Raw genomic sequence first — 25,616 nt, 5'->3', positions numbered from 1 at the left:
AGAGGAAGGCAGAAAAAATTAAAGGCTTGAGGCAGTTTTGGTGGTACTTAGCAGGGAAAATTACTTTGGCAAATAATGGAACCTACTGCTGGTAATTACTGCTAACAAGCTTCCCCCAACCCAAATGTGACACTTGGACTGATGTGAGAAAAGCTGATATAGGCCAAGCTTATTAAGCCTGAAAGAAAGCTCTTCCCTATGAAAATACAGCACTTGGAACCTGCAAATCCTGTAATCTAGTGTTACCAATTATCCATTAAAATAGAAAATAGAGCTGTAATATTTTAGGCCCTTTCTAATGTGCACAGTGCCAGATGCTCTAATCTGAAGTGATTTTAAATGGAAAAATATTTTGTTTCATTCATGTGCTTCTGTTTAAATTGAACTTGGCTTTCCTTACTCCATCTTCTTCTGGAGATAGACAACAATCTGTCTTTTAATGGGGCTGTGTTAATGATATTGTTCTAAGTTTTCTGAAAACACAACGGTCTTTACTCCCAGAAAAAAAAAATATTTTGAATCGACTGAAACCCTCTTCAAACCTTCCTGTGCATAGGTTCCTCATTCACATGGACCTCCCTGTTCTGTCTCCTAAAGTGCATCACTTAAGTAAAACAACCTGTGTAAAAATAAATAAATTGAAACTACACTGATGTCTTCTACAGTTACCTACAGTACTTTAAACAGTTTTTCAGATCTGAAGGTAAAGTTTCAGTGTTATCCATGCTTTTAAGGAAGGCTATCCAGAAATAGGACTTAATTCCTTATTAACCTCAACAGCTTACATTTAATACCAGCAGAGGGTCATAAGTAATGTTTTTTCCCTGTGCACTTACCAGTAGGTGTTGTCTTAGGTACCAACATCTTTGTATTAAGATCAGCTCATCTGCACAATGCCAAGTATTTCTGGAGGTCCCCTTCTGCTGTGTTGATCACACTGTGTCGGATTCAGTTAACTTTATCTACTACCTAAAAGGAGGAGACGCACGTCTTGGAGGTGCCCAAAAGGCTACCAGAGGCACCATTACAGGCTGTTAAAAAGGAAATTCTATTTGAATGTGAGGAAAAAAGGAAGGTGAAGCCTTGAAACAAATTCAAAGAGGCTGTGAGGAATCTCCATTCTCAGAAGAGTTTCATAGCTTAGCTACGCTGGATACTGAGCTTTCTGATCTAACTTTATAGTTGGCTTTCTGCTTGGAGCAGGATTTTGGACTAGACAACCTCCAGAGGTCCCTTCCAGCCTACACATTGCCATGCACCTATGGAATTTGCCTCTCTACAGATTGTTCATTATTCTAATTTTCTCTCCTTCTGTGTTGTGATGATATCTGAGTAGGAAGGCTACATCTTTGGGTAGCACAAAGCACAAATTAGAATCAGTAGTTGAGACTTAACAGCATGAATATTCACACCTGAAACTTTTACCGAAAACAACCTCTAGTGTTCAATAATCCACTGCATAAAACCTATATTATTGCTGCTACAAGAAGACACTGATTGACATCTGTTTTTTTGTTGTTGTTTTATTTTAGAAAATTGTTTGCAGACAAATACCTTTAAAAGTTTGGATTTAATAATTTTTCTGAGGCTAGGATAACATAGAAGTTGTACTATTATTTATAGGCCCTTTTTTGGACCAAAGAGAGCAAGCTGAGCCTCTAAGATTGTTATGAGTATCATTTTGATACAAAACCATGTAGAAACTCTCAACCTATGTGGTCTTTACGATTTTGTGAAGCTGTATTCTCTTCTTCAGCAAGCACCTTGGATAAAGTCAGGCACTGCTAAAACTTAAGCAACTTGAACTTTGATTAGAGGGAAAAATGTAGACTACAGGGCATTGCCTTTTAAATAACAAGGCAAAGTATACTCTGCTAGAGGATTTCAAAATATTTTTGGATGTCTGAACTATTAGAGTACAGAATAAATAAAACATTCTTGTCTGTATAGGATTTGGTTTATGTTGCTAAATTGCACAGTGCATATAACATTAACTGTTATTTTGTAGAATGTTTTTTTCTTCCAAGGCTTAGATTTGCAGACCTGCTCTTTTCCTTTGTGTTTGAGGAAGCTGTTATATCTATATGATGGAATCTCATTACTGTGTATAATTGTAATTATGTAAATAAGGTTACTTCTGCCTGTCTTATGCTCAAAAAGCCAAAGGAAAATGTCGATGTTCTAGTTAGCATCATGCATTCAAAGTGACTCAGAACATGTCTGCTGAACTTTTCCATAACATTTCCAAAACCCTTCCTTTTCTAAATAGAGTTCATACTGACCAGCTGCTATTCTTGGTTTTATTCACCTTGCACTTCTGGAGAAGAGCAATCAATTTACTCATCTAATTAAAACAGTGTGTTGAGAATCTTTGCAGAAAAGTGATGACAAGCCTATATATACCATGTAGAATTTCAGTGGTAGTTTCTTTCATTTTTATTTTTTTTTTTAAATAGAGAACACCAGAACTGTGAGAGGAAGATACATGATAGCAAGGGCTTCACCCACACTGAGCAGTGGAGAGGGAAGTCCAGCTGCCCAAGCCACTTGGTGCCAGAATCCTGGCAGCATGCCACAGCTTTCGGGGGAGCTGCAAGGAAGCCTTCAGCTGTGGGCCAGGCCCTGCCTTGCTGGGGAGTGGAACAACCCTAGGCATGGGGCAGTGAGCCAAGGCCAAGAGGGGATGTGGGCCTGGTTCGCGTGGGCCGTGCAGGGCTGCAGCGCAGTGGGGGCCAGGCCCCTGCCAGAGCAGATCAAGGGGCTGGGGTGGTGAGCCTCCCTGAGGCCAAACCTGGCCAGGGCAGGCAGCACTCAGGGCACTGGTGGAAGTTTGCCTCAGCCTGTGTGTTTGTAGACACTGCCATAATGAGGGGTGTTGTAACTGATACAAGTATTATGTATGGTTATAGAATAACCCACCTGAACCAGTAGGTCACTTTTAGTGACTGGCATAGCCCTGTGGAAGCCCAGCCACTGAATACTAGACCTGGTCGCTGGGAAGGACCTGGAGTGGGGTTACCACACAGTGTTAAACATTGGCAGATTCTATCTGTCAGCAGTTTTGTGTTTGACGCCTGACTGTCCCCTCCATGTTTCAAGAAAGATGAATTGTCTAGTTGGGTTTGAATCTCTTCTGTAAGTGTAGTTGCTTTTGTGAGGCAACTTTATTCCAGTTGAATTATATCATTATATCACCTGGGTACAACATGGAATTTGTTTCCAGTGATACCTTGACCTTAAAGTACTTTGTAATAGGGAATCAGCATTGTTGTTTGCTTATGCAGATGAAGAAACAAAGGCACAAAGAGGGGAAATCACTTTTCAAGGTCATTTGAATAAAGCTGTGGTTGAGTTTGGGTATAAAATCTTATCTCCTCACTCCATATCTGTCTCTCCAATCATGTCCCTGCCTAAGAAACTCCATGAGATTCAAGTGTTTTTTCCTGTAGTCTCAGGAAGCCCACCAATGCTGTCTTCCTTGTCTTTTTTATGTGAGGGAAAAAAAATAAATCCAGCATGCCTAGTGATAGTTTAACTAGTGGAAATTTTTCCCTAGTGTTAATTGAACAGAGAAGTAATATGAGCACGGCTTATTTGGTAAGGCTGGCAGATTAAGTTATATGCTGATATCCCCGAGCCCAGGGAATATGTGCGTGTTTATTGTGGACTGGTGTAGCATACTGATTTGAAGTTTCACACTTACGTTAATGTTCTTAGTTAAGTTTGCATTGTGCTATCTGTAGGACAGATTGCACATTTATTTAACCTTCCTCCCCCCCCCCAATTGTTCCTAACTGAAGTATATATGCTGCACTTCTGCATGGCCTGTGAAAGGGGATATCTGGAAGGCTGAAAAAAATGGATTCCCATGAAAGCAAAACATTTTGTATGTTTTTGATGAATTACAGGCTATTAATATATCTTAAAATCATGCAATAATACAAAAAAAAACTGTTCACAGATTATTTTAATATTTTTTATTTGCAATCATTTTTATCGTGTATTATTGCAAAATCAAATTGTAAGTAAAATGTAACTATCAACCTCATTAACTATGCATGAAAATTGTGTGTCTATTGTACATAAGTCATAGAAAAATATTAGTCTTCCCATGCTAGAAAACTAATTCAGCACCTTTCTACCTGTATATATCCTAATGTGCAGCTTTACAATAGCTGGCCACCGGCAGAATACATGGATCTTCAAGATTTGATGAAACATTTTGAGTTGTTGAGGACGTATTTGAATGGCCTAGAATCAATGTAGAGTTGTCCAGCAGCAAGAATTGCTATTTAATTCTGCAGCAGAGGTAGTTACTTATCCATCCTTCTAATACAGAGTTATTTCTGTCATAGATAAATGCATGATTCAGATGCCTCTTAAATTAATTCAATCAAATCTTGTGTATTCTTAGAAGCAGGCAAAAGGGGAAAAGAATTATCTTTTAGAATCTTCCACACAGAAGTACATCAAAGCCAAAAATGCTCTCAAATAGAGCATGCTTACCTTCTAGTTTAATTGAAGTTATGAGGTACTGGAATGAATTGTGCTGCATACTTTGTAGTTAGCTGATGGAGTAACTGTCCTGTCCTTGGAGAGAGAATCTTTGTGCTCTAACCAAAGTGAGAGTGAGTCACAAATCTGGTGAGTAGCTGCTGGCAGGAATGGCTCTTTTGAGTGACAGTTTAGGCTTAACATGGCTGATGCAGGCTGAAATCTGAGATGGGGTCTTTTCTGGGATATTCTGAGTTCAGTTTAAGGGGAGGGTGTCACTTATTTTTATCCCCTCTTTCACAGTTCTTTTACAGGTATATTCTTTAGATCATTAATTGTATTTGGATGTTTGTCCATATTAAGGCTTTCTCATCATAACGGTTTGCATGCAAACTGGTCGTGGTTCCTAGAGGTTTAGCGAGAAGTTTTGTTTTCATAAATGGAAACAAATATAAAATAATTTACATTGATCTTACCTGTTCATGAAGTATACTATTATTTTTATTAGTAAAGCATTATCAACACTAGCACACACACACATATGCAGTATGCCATTTTTTGAGGTCTTTGTAAACCTAACAGTCGAACTGTTTCCATCGAGTGATCTAATAAGACATTGATGAACGCTCCTTTGGTTTTTAAGTTACCCGCAAATTTAGTCTTTGGCAAAACAATAGCTTTGGTGACAGAAGAGTGAAATTTCTATTGAGAGATTTTTAGTATCTAAATGTATATTTTGAAGTTCTTAACTAGTAGGCATAGCTTATGAATCCATAAATGAGTTAAGTAGTCCAAGGATGATTTAAAGCAATAGAAAAGAAAAATGTCTTTCAGAGGACAAGATCTCCAGTGTCTTTCTCTCTCTCTTGTTTTTTATTGAGTTACCACAAGAAACTGCAAATACGTGAAATAGCAGAGGTTATGTTTTGACTTTGGGGGCTGTGGTTGATGGCCCAACATGGAAAGCAGCCCTGTGAAGCTGCTATATTAGGGATAGTTCTTTAGTTCCTTGTTCTTTCTCCCTGAATTGGAAAATATTGAAATAACCAAGCTTTTGAAAAATTCGAATCCTTCTGAATTTAACCCTGCTCTTAGGCTTACAGTCTCTTTTACAGATTTTGTTTTCATAGTGTACTTGGTGATAATTACATTAGCTTGGAAATACGCATAGGAATTCCTGTATTATAAGAAAACAAGCAGTAGTCACAGGAATTCTTTCCAGGTAAAAGGCTCATCAGCAAAGGAATGTTTATTACTAGGTTTGTTGTATGTAGAAATGATCTCAACATGTGAATTAATGCAACAGTTAAAAACATTTGAGAGATTTTTGTTTACCTGAAAGTCAGTCCTGTGATGTTTACCAAGTGTTTCTTCTTTCAGATGAACTTCTGTTCTCTGAGGGCATCAATGGTCAATGCATTCCCAGCTAAATGGCAACCTGAGCCCACACTCCTGGGTTGATCTCCAGATAGGTCCCTAGTGACAGCTTTGCAACCCTTAATCATCTCCTGAGGGGAGCTGTGCAGATACAACTGATTGCCACATATTATCATCTTTGATATCAACATGGAACTGAATATGTAACCCTGTTTTAGCAGCCCTGTGCCTCATTGAATTAATAGGAGTAAACAATGAAATCTTTAGCAGATTTGAAATTGTGTTTTACTTACCCTGCTTTATTAGTTACTTTAAATACGTGTTGTAAAAATCTGAGCACAGGAAGAGGTGCTATGTAATTCTTAAAGTACTTTTCTGGCTAATAGTTGTTTAGGAAATGAGACTTTTGGTTCCTCAGGGTTCATTAACAAGTTGGGGTTGTCCTGGCTATCAGAAGTGTTTACGCCTTGCTGGGTTGAGTCATAGACTAGGTAATATTACATGTGGGGAACAAAATTAACGTTCTGTTTTCTGCTCCTCTACTCTAGTGATACTTGGGAATATAATTTCCAGTAAGCACCACCACAGGTTTGACCAGTTAAAGGAATATATTGTTGGGATAAGTAATATTAAATAGATGGTAGGTTACTACTCAATTAAATGCTTTAAACCCCTCTGAATTATATTTTCCCCCAGCACTTGTCCCATTGTGCTTTTTATTTCCTTCCTTCAGACATGAGAAATGGCTGCACTTGGTTTAGTTTGTAGCAAACAAGAAAGCCAGCGTCTACATATGAACTTGAATTTTAGATCATAACAGCATTTCTTCACTTTGAGGATTTTCCTTCATACAAACTGGACACCTTTGTTGAAGGGAAAAAAGGGAGAGGGCGTCATACTGAGAAGGGACTGATATCATTGGAGAACAACGCTCTCTACAAACGACATATTGTACAGGCAGACACAAAATGAGCTTTCATGCAGGGTTCTGTCAGTGTCATTCAGCCCTGCCTGAATGGACAACCCTCTTGTGATTTATCTTCCATTCATCAGTCAATACCCGGTACTTTTTCAGCAGTGATGGATAAGATCTCTTGCTAAATTGACTACTGCCTGCTGAGCATTGTTGAGCCTGAGAACTGAACAGGAAGGCGAAGCTTAACATATCTCACACATGGAGATGCAGGTTGTGAAAGTTACAGGATGACATTGAGGAGCTTAGAAAAGCACCTGCTTGATTTTGGATCCCACAGGGGAAACAGAACTGTCCTATTCTTCTAATGGTATATAAACTGATTTGCGTTTTAGCTGATATCTGTGCAAGAAGAATGTATCAAGGCTTCAGTTTTTAATCCCTTTTTAAAACTTCTGTATTTACAAAATGTTCATGAATAGTGTAGCCCTATATTCTTGTATGTTGCAAGATATGAAGATTTAAGATTTCAAGATATTAAGATATTTCAAAAATTTCACATATTTTGTGTCTGAGAAGAGAGACAGTAGTGGTGATGAGACAAAAATAAAAATATTTTTCTAAATAAAGGCAGATTGCATAACATCTTTCTGTAGCATAACATATTTCATCTAACTGATAATCCATTTGTCACTCAGTAAATCCTTTTTGAATATATTCAACTTTGAATTTTGTCATTGGAACACTTCATCTTTCATTGATCTTATTCACCTTTGTTGCCCTTTCCCACAGGACAGGGGTGCTCAGAATGCCACTCAGGCTTCAGTTCTTCATACTACCTGGCTTCTGATATTTGGCATCCAGTATTTTCTAAACTCTATCCATAAAACTAAGCCTTCCACCTTTTCAGAGAAACCACTTTATCGCTAGTGGCCTCTAGAGTATGGTATCGGGAAACTGGAAGTGTCTATGAGCAGGAACTTCCCTTTTAAGGTAGACTGCATTCACATTTTGGGGGTAGTTCAGGAATCTACATGATAGCACAATGTAATTAAACCAAACATGTTCTGAGCAACACATAACTCATTAGACATATGGTAGGGCATGCTAGACATATGGTAGGGTATTATAGAACTTGTATCACTGGGTTGAGGTAAATGAGCAGAATATAATTTCTATCTTAACTCTCACACATCTTATTTGCATCTTGAGAACTACAGCAAACTTTTTGATTATTTCAAAGAGAGTAGGCTTTCTTTGAAGGGAAATGGCAGCTCTGTTGGAAAGACTATGGAACTCATATGGACTTGAGTGCCTCAGGGCACTGCTAATGATGGAAAGAAAAAGTAGCATCCTTGTAGAAACATCACTTGGACCTACATGTAGCTGACAGTGCACCCAAAACCCCATCTTTCCCAATGACGTACTCCCCCATATGAATACAAATTGGTGAATTTCAAGCTAACTGCTCATTCTACATGTGTTAATATATCATGAAAAAGGAGATCAAGATGTATTCTGGGTGAATCTCTTATTTGTCTTTTTGTAGGAAACTGTTGGATAACTATATCAGCAGTCTTCTAAATATATAGATAGATAGATAGATAGATAGATCTATATGAATTCAAGGTAGTTGGTAGAACCTACTTTGAACATGATTTTTAAGTACCTAAATGATCTGAGAAACTTAAATTCATGGGATATAGGTATTTATTGCCAATTTAATTGTTCATTTCTAACATTTTATCACAGGACATAGGACACTAAAGTCAAATAACCTCTTGTAAGGGAAAGAAGGGGGAAAGGTTCAAAAAAAATCTGCTGACAGTAATGTCTATCTCAGATACTTAAATATAATGATGCCAGTAGGTGCTGCTTGAATATTGCTAGTTATAGTCATTTTGGAAGATGTTCTTTTGTTTTAGAAAGATCATTAGTACGGTGACATGTTATATATTTAGTGCAAATGAGTACTTAAAGAAGCAGCTGTTAAGGGATTAAACAGTTATATAAAAAAATTCTTATGGTTTTATAAAAATTAAAGCTGTCTCCAGGTAGTCTAATTTTATACGCTCTTGTGCAATTTTTTAGATTTTTCCCTTGGAATAGCAGCTAAATACCTATAGTGGTTAAGAGAAGATTGCTTCTTTCCAGCATAATAAGACATTCTTCTTCAAGTCTTTTCTTGTGTTGTCAACTGGGTGGAAGACTGCCAAAATCCACATTCTGTTTGGTCTTTCTCCTGGGCTTAGACTAGACTGTGATCTCTTCATCAGCTGTGTATGTGAATAAAGGGGGGGCCTCATCTGGAAGAGGGCCACTGGTGGTACTGTGAGGAATTTTTGACGTGCATTTTTACCTAAATTGTGTTGTGGAGAAAGGCCACTTTTAACAGTCTTACACTCAAACTGGTATAACTTCTGAGAGTCTACTTGATGGGTCGATGAGCATTCTGAGCTTCCAGCGTCTTAATTTCTTGGGGTGAACTTCCAATACCTTCTTTTCAGATGAGAATTCCACAGGGCTTTCTATGGATTGGCCTTCCTCAGAGCTGGGGCTCTGCAACATGTGGCCTTCTGGGTGGGCAGTAGGAACTTTGGCCCCAGAAATTGGCCTTCAAACAATTTGGAAGTAGAAATGAAGCTTGGCAAACCAAATTGTATTGTTCCTACCTCAGCTACTGCTCCCAAGCTTTCCTGGCTATACCCGTTCATTTCAGATTTTCATGGTCTTGAAGGTAAATCAAATTTTCAAAATTTTGAATTTTTATTTAGTAGGGAACCCTAATGAATTTTGTTTGTTAGATGAGGTTATGTTTCCCAAATGAAATTTGAAGTTATTGGATGTGTTTAAATGATGTGTTTCTAAAAAGAAATCAAATTATATATATATATTTATTAAAAAAAAAAAAAGGAATATTTTTTAACTGCTTTTCAAGGGCTGGAACTTTTTAAAGCTTCATGTAGTTTTTTACAGAAATTGAGAGTTTCACTTCTTTCCCATAATATGCCAGACACTTTAGTGGACAGTACACCTTTATAGGCTTTGTATTTGGATCTTTTCAAATATTTTTTATTTTATATTTTCATGTTTTCTGTTCATGGATGTAGTGAAAGAGTTCTAGCTTTTTTTTTTGTTTTTCAATGGATTGTCCAGCTGCTTATTTGGATGAGGGGTGTGCATGTTTTTTCAGTTAGTTAATTTCTGCAGCATTAATTATTTGATAAGCTCTCATGAGGATTTAGGCTTGAGGACTCCCATAAATTTGAATATTAAAAGTTTAATAAAATAAATCCAAAAAGTTAGCTTTTTTTTTTTTTTTTTTTTTTTTGACAGCTTTGGCAAGAAGGTGGGTAATTAAGAGAAAAGCACTCCATACCATTTGCATGAGAATAGAATAGACAGAAAGAAGGATGACATGTTTGTCCTCTCTTTTCAGAAATTAAAATCTAGGGGAAGGAAGACAGTGTGTGGCTGTTGAAGCCACCTCTTGGATCTCATTTCTACATTACCCCAGTGTAAATATGAGAGCAAATCTGCTTTAATTTCCAGAGTCTTTGGGGGATTGCCTGCTGTCTCTTTTGAATTGCTCCATTTCAACCATATTCCTGGCATACTTGTGCTAAGGTTGGCAAGAAACCTGCGCAGGACTGAATAAATAGCCACAGCCCAACTCACTGTAATGTTTTGAGATTAACATCTGCACCTTAATTTTCTGTGGCCTTGCTCTTGCTTGAATCCTGGTCAGGATTTCCATGAATATATTTTCAAATGGGATGGCAAAGAGATTTGGGTAGGAGATTTATTCCCCCTAGGTCTCTTGCAGGTAGAAGATGGCAGAACGTTTACATTATTTTCCTTTGAAGTTCTGGGTGCTTTTTGCTGAAACAAGGGAAACTAACAATTGTAAAACTCCAAGTTATATAAATTAGCTCTGTCAAAGATTCAAGAGAAATAGTGCCAAAATGCAAAAGTTTAAGGAGGGTTCACTTTTTGCAGCAGTGTGAGTTTGTAAATAAAGTTTTATTTCATAGTGTTTTCCTGTTTAGATAAGTGTTAACAGTTTCAAGACTCCTTGGAATGAACAGCTGTGCTGGAATGCTTCCAGCAATTAAGCTCTTCAGAGCAGCTTATAGGCCTTGATATTGAAATGTTTTTATTTTGAATATGGAATAAGGTGATTTTTAATTTTTTTTTTAGTGACACTGAAGTTCCATGCTTTAATTTATGATAAATACCTGCCATTCAGGTGGTATGTTTTCAGCTGTCAGTAATTGTTAATGAACTAACACTATGTTTCGTGTTTCTTCGTATTGCTTTCATAATGTTGTATTTTCATATGGGTCACCACCCCAATTAACTGTATAGTTACTCAAAAGATATAGATGATAACACTGAATCTTTGCAGATGGACATATCTGGAGAGTTAATTTGCATCTGTCTCCTGGCAATTGATGATAGCTGTGCAAAACCAGACCACCGGGGTTGGGATGCAGTATTAATTATAAAAGTACTGTCACTTTTTTCCAAACTCAAGTTTAGAGCTAGATCTTTGACTGTTAATGTTAATTCTTCATTTATTTTAGCTGCTCTTACACATTTGATCTTCTGTGCACAAAGTGATGTACAAGTTGTAGAAGCTTATCCTTATTTACCTTTGCATAAATAGGTCACATAGAGGGAAATTGAGCTTTTATTTTGCTTTTCGGAGACAGAGGTTGTCTTTGTATTGCTTTTATTTTTTTTATAAGATGGACATTTTAATTTGTTAATTATTTTAATTAGTTAATTTGTTCTTAACAGAAGTAGGTGTCCTAAAACTAGTAATTTGGGATATAACTTTAAAGGTGAAAATTTGTATTGACTCTCACAGTAATTAGGTTTCAGCTTGCTTGCTTGACAAGAAATGAGCGTAGAATTCTTTCGTTTTTAATTCTTTTGGCTTTCAAGTCAGTTCTCCTTCCAAAGAAGGCATTAAAATTAGATTATGAAGATTATGAAAAGTTAGATTAGTGTTTACAGATTTATTAATCTCATATTATAGAAGTAATGATCATGAGGTGCTTATGCGAAGTATACATGTAAGTGAATAAAGAGATAGCATTACTGAATGTGTTTTCCAAGGTACATACTGAGACTTCAAGTCAAGTGTTCTAACATAACTAACTTTCCATGTGATCTGGAATAGAAACATGGAAAACGAACTCAATGTACAAGTATCTCTAAAGTTTATTGGGCCTATTTGTTTGTAATGTAAGATTTATTTTGTTCAAGAAATCACAGTCGGGGCTATAGCATTTTTACATTTGGAGTACTGCATAACTGCTTTAATCATGTAGGAATTGGAAAAATAAACATTTATAGTAAACTTGAAGTGCTTTCTTTATCATTGATAGACTTTTTGATGCATATGATCTTCCTTCCATATGAAGAAAATCTGTCTCCCTTGTATTGTTATGACTAATTTCTGCTGTTTGTGTTTTTGTGTTAGCTAGGATCTAGGCTGCTTATTTGAAAGTTCTGGTGTTTTGGCAGCAAAATCTACTTTTAATCAATTTTTAGTCCTGGTCTCTTAATACCTATTTTTCTTCCTTTATTTAAAAATCATCTCCTGTTGTGACCACATCCATTTTCCCATTCATTCCATTAGAGAGTATGGTCTACAGAAGACCAAATCTCTTTACAATGTGAGAAATTAAAGGTGAGAAAGAATCTAACCCACTGCTTATGCACAGTGATCCTGAAGGGAAGAAAGGCTGTTTTGAGGGATCTGAGAGCTAGATCTAGCTGCATCTGCTTACGTAGCCTCTCTATAAAATCAAATACCTCATACAATTGTCTTCTAATTTTGGCTATAGGTCAACACTGGGGTATTCACTAAAGTGTTTTGCAATGATGATAATTAAAAGGGGGTGATAGGAATCTTCCACGAATATCATTTTTACCAACATCATATTGTTCATTATGCTTCCTTCTGACTTAAAATAGTAAAGGAGTATTTCTTATATGTTCAAAGTCACAAACCTGTTACTTCTCACTCTGTCATGACACATACTGTCAAGTTAGTGGGCTGCATTGAAGTTGAACATAATTCTGCCAAGCTAAGAGTCTGAATTCTCAGGGCCAACATCTTAGAGAAGGGAAAAGTGGTAGGATAGTTCAGTATCTAATGGGCACCTACTGGACTTGGTAATAAATTTCCCCTGACTTCCAGAGAGATTGTAGTAGGTCTACTATTGAACTGTTTTGAATATCCACTGTAATCTACAGGTGAGTTCCTTGGATGTCATTGATCACATTTGATACTTGAAATAAGAAACAAACAAACAAACAAAAAAACCTCTAACTAGGGAGATGAAAGGAGTGTATTAATGCAAGAGAAATTATTCTCAATTCTGAAAGGGAAAACAGAAGAATTAAAATAAATTAGGTATATTTAAAGACAATAGGCTTCCTTAAGCTACACAAATGGATGATCTACCAGTACATCCATACTCAAAGAGACAGGTGTCTCCCGCTGAACCTCCCTTAGCACAGTTTGAGTGGGAAGGGGTCAATCAAAATGGTAAATCTTGTGGAATTTGGAAATTGTTTACATGCAGGCATAGAGCCTTTGCTTTTGAGGCTCGAAAAGATCAGACAAACATCTGTAAAATGTATATAAATTTGTATATATATTTCATAGTTAACCTGCTTAGGAGACAAAGGATATGATATGTTACCTGTCAGACTGAAACCAAGAGCTGAAAGAAAGAAATGCTCCGAATCTTTAGAACTGCTTATTGCTTCTTTATTATTTTAATTTGCGAAAATGGAATAAAAACAGATTTCAAAAATAACAGTGCTGAAGAATTTATTTTTTGTTGAAGCTCTGCATCAAATATAAATCCTTCTGGACAAAATTCTCCATGTGAAAAAATAAAAAAATAAAAATGCTATCACTGGATCACTGGAACATCTTTTTAAATAATATTTGTTTTCAATTTAATGCACACAGATTCAACTTTATGTGTTACATTTGGAAATGTACATGGTGCTAGAATTCTGTAGAGGCAGTTACTGGTTCCGTAATTACTACTGTCTGATTTTCTGTAAGAATTTGATTCAGTTTTTTGAGGGGTAGATTTTCTCTGCTGTGCTTGGTTTGTGAAAGTATAGTTTCTCTCACTCCATTGATAACAATGAAGCATGTTTAAAGAAAAGGCCTATGGAGGAGAAAAGATTTCATTAATCATGAATCATTACGTTTGTCAGTTGGCAAAGGGAGACTTCCTCATTTATCCCACAAATGAAATTAGCTTCCGCCTAGATGCAGTTGGAAATTCTAAATTATCTTGGCATCTCTCTGTTACTGTTTATACATGCACTATAAAATAGCAGATGGCATTTTATTAATAGCAGATGAGCTGAGTCTTGCAAGATACTTTTTTATATTTGGTTTCTTTGAATTTGAGATGGCACCTACCTACACAATTTCATGGCGCTTGTGTAGTTTTCTTAATTAAACAACAATAACAACAACAAAATCAATATTGTTTTAAGCTGGGGTTGCTACTCTCCTCCCACATCTGGCTAAAAGAGATTACATAATGATGAGCTGCTTAAAAATAAAGCTTAAGGAACTTTTAGCTGAAAAGTCTGTACACACAGTTCTTTTATATGAAATACACTGATGGCTCCAAATCTGATGGAAACCTTGTTTATTTTCTTATAGGTAAGACTGGAACATGGGGACTGTTCAGTTAAATATAGATTGTTTAAAATATTAAATGAAGATTAATTGTCTTGTACACATCTGTTAAGGGAATAGTCAAATTCTGCATATCTGCAGATACCTAGAGATCTGCCTGTAGTTTGCCCCAGTAGTTAAATGCTTCTACCTCTACTAAGGATATAAAATTGTTTTTATTTTGTTGTTGTCTTTTGTCTTTTTTTTATTTTTATTTTTTTTCTTCTCCTTCCTTAGTTATTCGAGTAGAAAACTATGGTAGCTTACACGATTACGAAGGCAAAAGTCAGTCTTGGCTTTTATCTGTGTAAGTTCCACCAAATGTATTGAGACTAGTATTTCCTGTTTAAACCAGAGGGTTTGCTTGGCTTCATTGTAAAGGCTTAAGAAAATTCTTTGAAGCTCACATAAAATATGCTTTTCTGATTGATGTCTATGCTAGCTTCTTTATGCTGACTAGTGGGCCAAAATTGGGTTATTTGTTGTAAAAATTCAAGGTCTTGCTGTACCAGAGTCAGTTCTGAAGCTCCGTCAGTGCAAGTTTCATCACAGTTACTCTGTAGTTATGAATGTGTTTCGGTTTGGAGGAGGAGATATTTGATTTTGTCAGAAAATCCAGTCAGCTCTGATATTATCTATGACTGTCACTCTGCTTGTCACCGATATATTGGGCTCAAAGAATCCAAATCAGGGTCTGAATTATTGATGCAGATATGGGAAGGGCTGAGGAAGAAAGACTTTCTTGTGAAAGAATGATTTGGGGTTGGTTCTGTAGCCCACAGTTAGATAGCTCATCTTGTAGCTACCTATTTTTCACATATTCACAGAATGGTCGAGGTAGGAAGGGACCTCTGGAGATCATTTGGTCCAACTCCCCTGCCAAGCAGAGTTGCCTAGTGCTCGTTGGAAGTGTATATTTGTTTCTCTATACTAATAGGGATTTAAGCTTTTGTCTGATATTTCCTCTGAGTCACCACCAAAGTTCTCAGTACAGCAGGTCTGTGTCAGTTTTATCCAACAGGATAGACTTTTAAGAGTACAGAGGAAAAACAGTGATTCTGAAGAGCCAAAAGCTAATAATGAGGTAAGGCAAATTCTTTCTTCTGGTAACACTGCCTTCTTCCAAGGAAAATCATGAAGTATTCATTGGAACTCACTCTCTATTTGAAACCATTTCATCTTTCCTGAAGCAGCTTCTTGTTCTGCACTTCTGCTTTGTAGAATCTAATAACTGTCTGCATGACATGTTAGAAGCATATCACAAGGAACAAAGACTAAAGAACTGAAGTTAAGAAAACCGACATGAGGGGAAAACAAAACAAAACATAACAAAAAACAAAACAAAACAAAACAAAAAAAAAGAGGATTGATATGTTTATGTAGCCTTGTCTGTGTAAGAGTGCTATCAAATGCCAGATTGAATTCCATTTCATAGAAGAAAATCTACCCAGATACAGAGGTATTCACTTTGGCTGAAAAGATCCCCGAGATACAAACTTTTACAAGTGTGGAAAGTATTTGGGAATATAGGCTGTATACTTTCTTTGTTCTTTATACTGTACACCTTCCTTTTTCTTAAACTATTCTGTAGAGATCTCCTGTGGGTTGGAGATGAGATGCTGGTCAAGATGGGCCTTTGATGCAAGTTAGTATAACCACTCTTACGTTCTTAAGAATGCTAGTCCTTCCTTTAGCATATAAGCTAGAGGACTCTAGAGGACATTCTTCAAATGCATAACTTACTAAACCTAGCTAAATTATTCAGAATTTAGATTAAAAAAAATATGAAAATTTAGGTCAGTAACTCAAGATCCAAATACTGATTTCCCAGTGTTGATCAGGAAGACTACAGAGTGGGAAGAAAACAATTTGAAGAATTTGAGAATAAACTTTGTATCAATTGAAAAAAAAGTAGAATATATTTATATCCTCCAACACAGAACTGATAACTTGTGCAAAATTTGCTGGTGTTTCATGGGCTAGGCACCTTTGCAAGTGTCTGAACTCCCTCACAGTGAGATGATTTTTACTTCTGTCCTGTCAGAACTTCCTTCATGGCATCTCGTGTCCTGCCTTTTGCTTTGTGTACTCTTCACTGTGCGCCTTTGGTTAAGCTTTGTCTTCCTTTAACCTTTCTTTGAGTAATGGAAGACTAAAAGTACATTCTTCCTTAACTGGTGCTTCCCCAAGATAAAACTGTAGGTATCCTCCTGACATCCATTAAATCTTGCATAAAGTTACTACCTTTTCACATTCCTGTAAAGCACAAGAAATCAAAAACTTGTACTATTTGTGTTTTACTATAGAAAGATGAGGTCATGCAGTAAGTGGATGCACAGCTAATAGAGGGTTCTTGTTTCAGAATGTGAATTCTTGGAGTTAATTTAAATTGATAACTGCCAGTAAAGGCCACTGAGAAGTTAGGTACCTGTTCTAGGTTTGCATCTGGGCCAGCTACTTAATTATTACTTTGTCATGCAAACGGTCTTTTGATCATGGTTATGCCCTTCATTTACTTGGTTTTCTCTATTCACATATATATGGACAAAGAACCTGGGCTCCAGTTATATGGGATGTCGACATTCTACTGAAACTAAAAGCAGTTTTTCTTCAAATTAGTGCTGCAGTGTTCACTTTACCAGTACCAGTGTTCACTTTAACTGCCTTCCCTGAGGTATGTATTAAAAACATATTTCTTATATGTAGATAAGTCTTGCGACATATTATCCAAGTAAGGATGGGATTAGATACATATCTTGAACTGTCATAGAAGTATCAGCCTCAAACTTGTTATTTCAAGTGAAGATTATGAGGACCACATGAAAAAAGTTTGGCTGGCAACCTATTCTGTAAAGGCCAATCAAAATCAAATACCTGTTGGTTTATCCTGTAGAGGGGATTCCTGCAATTAAGAACTTAGTTGTAGTTTGCCCACTTGTGAAAAGATACTGTAAAGAAAAAACCTTCTGCTTACTACTTCTTCTTTCTGGAGGTAGCTGGAAAGAAGCAAATCAGATTCTTCCTGTTGACTTCTGACTTGTTGCAGACTAACAAGGGTTAACAATACCTTAGGGAAGAAATCTAGTGCCAAGTGTTTATTGCAAAATATTATTGACATTTCCATGTTATTCTCTTTGGAAATTCTTAATGTCAGCCAGAATAACCACATGAAGGGACTCATATCCATATTACTTGATTTCTTCCTCTTATCATCTACTTTGCTATATATGCATATTGCAGACACACATTCAAAGTAACAGATCACACATGAAAAATGTTTTCAATAGCAACCTTTCATGGTTTACCCAGTGGAGAGGATACCAATTTGTTTAACTTCATCCAATTTGTTTAACAAAGAGTTAAACAACTTGGATGAAGTCAAATCTTCCCTTGTGGCAGCCACATCAAAGTCTGTAGTTAAATTTTGCAAAGCTTAGTTTCCACAGGCAGCATATTAGTGCTAGAAGATGTATCTTATTTCCCAGTACATAGTTCGAATAATGTTCATCTTCAATATCAGCTTCATACTGTTTTGTAATGTGAAGGGGAAGTCCTGAAAATATCTCTTTTCCTGCTGTTCATATAGTAGCTCAAATACAGCTCATCTGTTCTAAAATCCTAAAATCTCTAATCATCTTTCTATGAGCTCAAGTGTTACATACTTTTCATACTCTTGAAGGAAAAATAAAATACTGCAATAGAATTTATGAAGAACTCCTTGAAATTTGGTAGGCTTGAAAATAGAAACTAGTCTTTGGCTCAGCATATTTGTACTTGAGATACTTTGTGCCTTAAGGCAAATGGAATCAGGGCAAATAGATGTCAAAAACTGACTATTGCACATGTGTGAGTCAATTACTTGTGTGAAGTAACCAGAGACAGGACATGTTGGAGATGCTGCTTTTCAGATCTGGTAGTATTTCCAAAGAATATAAGTGTCTCAGAATTGATAGCTTCGGACACTTGCAAGCTTGATTTCATTGGAGGAGGCCATACCAATTTTATTCATCATAAAATGGAAAAAAGATCCCAAATGACCATCGCTTTTTTGAATGCTGTAAGGAGATTTTTATTTTTTTTTTATTTTTATTTTTTATTATTCACTATAAATACTGTTTTTTCTAGACTTGTCTGCCAAAGAAAGAGAGACCCAACATCTCAGACAAGATGGGTCATGAACAATAAAATGAATTAAGGGCTCTAAAACATTTTCTTGTCTTTTGAAAGTCTTGTTTTAGTAAAGGAATGGAACTTAATGTGCTGATCTTCCCTTTTAATATTCTTCTGTTAATAGCTGTTACATCATTTCTTTTATACGTATTTATGATCATCTCGTTTGCCCATTGTGGGTGCAATCTACTTATAACTGACTCATAATTTTGAATTAACATGTTATTGTATATGCACTGCTTTGTGAGGCCAATCTTGGCCATCCACCAAAGCTATAAGGTAACATTCTATATCCTAAAGTACTTTAAATCATTGATTTTTGGGGTTCATGAACAAACCAATAAGCAGACTATTTAACATCAATGCTAAATGTAAATTGTCAATGACAGCAGCCAGTGGTATCCTGCTGACAAGTGATAATGTCATTTCAACATGTCCTCAGAGCATGGTAATTACTGCTGTATTCATGAATGCATATAGCTTGATGTTTACCTGATTTGAATATGAAAGACCTTCTGAAAAGTTCATACATGCTCTCTGCATGCTGAATGCACTGCATAAAATGTATTAGGACAAACTATCTACAGAAACAATTAATTCATATTCCACTGACTGGAGGCCTTCTATTATAGTCTCAACATCAACCAAAAATAAATAAATATATAAAAAAGAAAAAAAAAAAACAAAACACACCCTTCCTGGAATGCAAGATTAGTCTGCATTATTAAAATATTGCTGTAAATTCTCTATTTCAAAGATAAGAAATTGCAATTTAGTATGAATGGCAAAACAGATTATGTAGTGCATATCTTTCATGCATATCTTATGAAATAACCAATAACCCTTCGTCATTTCCTTCACACTGTGTAGAAGCATGTTCTATGTGCTTGATGGTTAAAAGCTTGTTACATGTATATTTGTTACAAGCTATATTCTACATGTAACACATGTAGAATATATGCGTGGAATTCAACATTTTTTATATCCTGCCCCCTACTACCTCGCCCCCTCCCTCCCACAAGAGTCAGTTCTACAGCACCATTGTTGGTGTTCTGTTGAATCAGGAAAAAAAATCTTTCAAATGGTGTACTGATTTAGACTAAAAACAGAGTTTTTTGTCTTTAAAAAAAAAAAAAAACAAACAAACAAACAAAAAAAAAAAAACAGAGAGAATTGTAGGTTTGTCTTCCAGAGATTAACAAAGAAGAGGGATCAGGTATATTCCAAGGATTTGGGATCCAAAGGAATGAAATGAAGATAAAGGAAGGCTCCAAGATTTCACTGTTCCTCTACATTGAGGAAAGAGTAAAAGCATTGATGCTTACATAGTTGCTGTAATTCTGGAGAGTCCTTAGCCTCTCCACAGCAGTTACATATACATGTAGATACTTCAAACTGTACAATTGCTTTATGGAATTTTTACTATGCATAATAGACTTTTGTGTGTGTATTTTGGAACTGATGGAGATTTAAAAATAAAAACAAAAAATCATCAAAAACATATATATATCAAGGTTTAAGACAAAACATCAAAATTTTCAAAGCCTTTCCAATGATTAAGTAATCATCCCTTTCTGAAAACAAAAAGAAGAAATTAAAACAGTTCTTGTTCATATCCAATTTTGTGCCCCACCAGAAAAAATAAACAAAAAATATAAAACCTGAGGAAGCAGATTAAAGTCATAAACATCCATTTATTTTTTTAATTGCATTTAAAAAGAGTGCTCTAGGAATAGATCTGAGATGCCTCCTTGGAAAACTGTTCAAACCTCATTACCTAATGGTTGTGTATCTTCTTTTAATTTCTATTTTAAATTTGCGCATTAATTCCTTTGTTGCTATGCTAACATTGTCCTTTTACACCCTGGCTCTCTGCTTTTGACTTTAGTCTTATTCTATTTATAGAAAACATTTCTGTCCCCTGTCAGCTTTTTTTGCAAAGCTGAGCAAAACAGCTCACTTCACCCCTTCACATAAAATTGCCTTAGACTCTTCCTTCAGCTTTTCCCCTTCTTGTGGGTGGCAGACCACGAATTCTCTCTCCATGGGTCCTACGATTGCATTCAGTTCCTTGCCAGGTGTCACCATCGTGGTTCTTAACATCCTGCGTAGTCTTGAGTAGTATGCACAGGTTGCCTTCACTGTTCTGTACTGATGACCATACTTGGTCCCCGAAGGCACAACCTTTCACTCTGTTTTATCCATTTTTTTTTCTTATTCTGTTCCTTCAGATCATCCAGTTCTTCTTCTGTGCCTCTCACAGGCAGCACTTCCAAACATTCAGATGTCCGTCTGCATGGTTTTGGTTAAGGTATTATTAAAAATATCAGGAAAATTTGTCCTTGGATATTGATATAAGAGGAACTGTAGCTAAAGGCTTTTTGCCAGGCAGTAGTCCCTCCCATTTCACATTACAGGGGGCACAGTCCTTTCTCTTCTTTTCTTCATTTAAACTTGATCTTAACTGCTTTCATGTGGCAGTAAGTCAAGATGCTTTACTGAATGTCAACAGAGTATCTCTTTATTCTCTGTTCCTTTTAGGAAGCCAGGTATATCCCAAAAGAAAGTATCCTGGGTCAGTTTGGATCAATCTGTTTCTTATAAATTTGACTGTGCTTTATCTTTTTTCCTTTAAAGCTTGAGCCAGAGTTCTATGTATTGTTAAAACTGCAGTCAGGCAAAACATTTCCTTTCCTGCCAAAGTTACTGCATTTGCAGATTTTTATTTACAGGGCGGTCTACACATTGTGATGGATTACTTAAACATCCTTGCTACTGGACATGTGATTTTGTATGCAGCTTTTTTCAGTGTTCTGGAGCAGATATTTTCCAGTCCCTCTGGCTCACATGAAGCAATAATGCTGCTAAGTTGTATCTTTGTTGCTCCATTTCCTCTTGGTACTTACACTTTGGCGAGGCCTGGCACCAGTTCTGGCTGTTCTTGCTTTATTGTTACATGTTTTGGTCTCTGAGACAGCTTGGCCTCTCAATGAGCCTGTTTTCTCCCATTTTGTGTAAGTTCTCAGTTTGTTCCCAATATGCTTCTAGAGATGGTTGATTTGTTGCATCCTTCCTAAAAATTTCCTTCCTCTTCTTATTTTTGCTATCACTTTTCCTTCCTTAGTCCTTGCCCATATTATTAATATTATTATTTCTGAATTATTACTAATAACTGTAGTCGCTTTCCTTAATTGGATTCAGCCCACCTCAAGGTTTACATACGTTAACTGTGTGACCCAGCTGAATTGATAACTTTGTTAACTTCTTAGTCATCCCTATTCAGACCTGACTCCCTTGCAATATATTCTGGATCTACCATAATAGCATATCATAAAGTAGACTTAATCCAAATGTATTATTTTTCTATGCATTATTATTATTTTTTTTTTTTTTTATGGGGATGTCATGAATTTAACTTGCTGTGCTATCTCCTTTGCTCTTCAGCAGCATTTCCTTCATTTCTATCTATTATAAGTAAGGTTCAAAGTCTGTGGTCTAGTGAAAATGGTAATTCCAAAATTCTCACCTTTTTATTACTTCATTTCTTGGAATTTTATGAATAAAATTTGTTGCTTTTGTTAATGAGAAATTTTTCTATGATGACCTCATTCAAGTTCAGTTGCGTCACAAAAATATTTGATCTTTGAGGGGATTTGTTTGTGTGTAATTTTTTTTTGTTTGTTTTGTTTTGTTTGAGAATGTAGGGTTGGCAGCTCTTTATTTTAATATAAAATCAGTTATTTTTGTGAATATAACTTGGTTTTCTATCTGTATATACTCAAATGTTTGTTTTAGATTTTTTTCTTTTTTTGGATTTTTATTTTTTCATTTTATTGCAAATGAAAAACTGGGCCGGAAGTTCAGGTTTACACAAGACTGAGCTATTTTTATTTTGTGGACATACTCTTATTTTTTACAAATGTATTTGAGATAACTGTGTGTTCTTCATCAGTATTCTTAACTGCAGTTAAAACTTGTCTCTTCCAGATCCTTGTCTCTTTCTCAGAAAGAACTTTTTGTATTGTCTGCGTGTGTGTGTGTGTGTATATATATATATATATATATTTTTTTTTTTTCATAGAGTATTTGTTAGTGCCAAAACAAGGTGTTGGAAAAACAAAGAAGTCAGAGTTCCTTCCTCCAAGGGAGGTCCTCTCCCCCTCTTTCTTCCCTCCGCCCTCAAGTCTGGACTCCATCTCTGAGGCAAAGGAAAGGCTTTGTACTCTCTTTGGTGGATGTCTAGTCCGCTATAATCTGATCCTTTATGATCAGTGCATCTTCTGAGTTACTCTGCCTTTTTTCCAGTTGTCAGCTAAGATTTTTGTCCTGACTCTTACTTAAGTCTCCATCAGTCTTCCCATTATATCAAGCTCAATCACAGCTTAAATACCTCTTCTGAGAGGAACATCTCCTGCAGTGCGATGCACTGTCACACTCCAATTACTTAAACAGAGCTGTAAAGGTTTCTCTCCTCTCAAAAACTATTTATTGTAGGGGATTCAAATAATTAGGGGCTGCCTTCCTTTTCAGTAAGTGGTGGAGAAAGCACTGCAAAACCTTGCAGGCAAAAGATTTCCATATGCAAGTCAGAGGAGAGAAAGGAGGAACGGACTACAAGCAATTAAAATTGAAGAATAGTGCACAGGGTATGTTCATACATGCTTGTTTAAATACTGAGAAATGAAAATCCAGGTCTTGTAGTTATAGGCCCATTTTCCAGATACTGCTCTTAAAAATTAGCTTGTTTGGGGGGCAGGAGGGAAATCACAGAAGGCTCTATCTGGAAAATAGTTTTATAACCCTGTTCACGGTAAAACACAGATGGCCATTCGGCAGTGCTCCAGATGCTCCTTCAGGAAGCTTACTCTCTCTGTGGAGCCATTTGGAGGGTATCCGTGGGTGCTGCTAGCTTGTAACAATACAGCATATATTCACCTCTTTTGAGAGATGAGCTGAAAAAGAAGAAACATGTTCTTATGTCAGTCAGGGAGTAGCTTTCAATGTTAGAAGTAAGAGCTGTCTTCACCTGAAGCAATGGCTGTCCACGTATTCATAACTAGGATGACACACATAGCCTTCAAAATTTAGCATTGTAGCATGCATTCTGTTGACAAAATGTATGCATTGAAATGTGGATGTTGTATCAGCTGGCAATATCAGGCAGAATGCTGCAGGAAAAGCAGCAGTACACACTAAATGTAGTAAATTGTAGCCTCGTGAAGAAAGCAATGTTTAAATTTATAACATAGGAAATATGGCACAGTGAAGGGCAGTTTTTTGAAAGTATATTTCATAAATCTGTTTGTTTTGATCTGGATAGTGCAATACAGAGAGAACTAAAAGGAGAGCAAGAAAACAAAGTGTACAGATAAGAGAATTCTATATCATTGCTTAAACAGGGCTACTAATAAGCATGTAATTGAACATCTGCTTAACTGCATGTCTGGGTTATAGCATAAAGAGAACTATCATAATTGTACTCTGATATTTCCGTAGTAGAAATTTTAGTGGGTACTAACTAGGATAGTGCAAATATACATGTAAATGTTATTCTGTGGCAGAAGATGTGCAATTATTTTTTCCTATGTTTGATAAGAAGTAAAAAAACAAGTGTTCTGCAGTCTACTTTTTTTTTTTTTTTTTTTTTTTTTTTAAGGAAATCCTTTGAATGCGTTAAACAGTTGAGACAATGTTATCATGAGTTTTATACTTAATATCTGTTGTTAGAAGATGTTTTCAAAAAAAGGGTATCTTTGAGAGCTATTGGGGACCCATGGCAACTTGTGGCATGACTCCCCCCCCAAAAAAATAAGCATTTCTTACACAGACAGTTTAGTCCCCATGCTGAATATCTTCTAGAATTCTGTCAGGAATAATAACACTAATATAATCAAAAGTTTTCCTGTTTGTTTTTATTTTTTATTTATTTATTTTTTTATTATTATTATTAATAAACTTAAAAAGACCACCATATCAAATCGTTCAGACAAGCACTGTTTCTTGTTAGCTTTTGTTATTCATATGAGGAAAACCTGAACTGAAGATCAAAATGTTCCATCAGAAGTAGTGTTAGGGAGGATGAGTTGTCAGTGACTTAAAACATCTGTGTGGTGCAGTTTCAAATACTTGGTTTGATTTGGCTATCCAGGACTGCTAGGTAGTCCATGCTCAGGCATATGCTGCCTTACAGAGCTCACCCAATTCTATGCACATATGGAGTTGCTGAGAAGACTGTGGCACACAAGTGACCTGGTCAGAGTGTGCATTGCTGTGTGGGAGTTTGCAGTGACATTTCTGTGACTACTTAAAATGAGAGAATATAGAGTGGCTGTAAATGCTCTTTGGCTTTTGGCAGCAGCTTTCAAGAACGTGTTCGTGAAGTTCAAACATTTAAGCCTGTAGACTGATTGACATATGCACAATCAGGAGAAACAGCCAGATCTGTGTCTTTTAGATAGAAGGCAAATCATGGGAAAATTCTTCCTGCTGGATACTGCAGTTTTTCTTCTTACCAATAAGTCACAACCCTTTCAATCAATTAAATACCTCACTGGGAAGTAAAATGGCAAACTTACTACAGTGCCAGTTTCTTCTATTGTAGACATTTCATTTAGTTATTGGAATTTAGGAACTTTAATCCAAAATTATGTTTATGCTAAAAATTATTCACCTATTACAAGGTTTAATCTTTCCTTTCAAGATGTGCAAGTAGTTTGCATACTGAAATGCAGATGTTCTGATTGTAAGTACAGGAATGGAAAATAAATTTATTAAAAGCTTTCTCCTTTTCTGGGGTTGATGTAATTGAAATGGGAGAGTTTTTAAAATTAAAAAAAAAAAAAAAAAAAAGCAAAACACTAAATAATGGCTCTTCAACAATGACAGTTTAGTAAGAAAATTTCTATTATGTTAAACTTAATGTACCCCAGGTTA

This window comes from Aythya ferina, assembly GCF_964211825.1.
Source record: "Aythya ferina genome assembly, chromosome: 1".
Lineage (NCBI taxonomy): Eukaryota > Metazoa > Chordata > Aves > Anseriformes > Anatidae > Aythya > Aythya ferina.
This window is presented reverse-complemented; position numbering follows the sequence as displayed.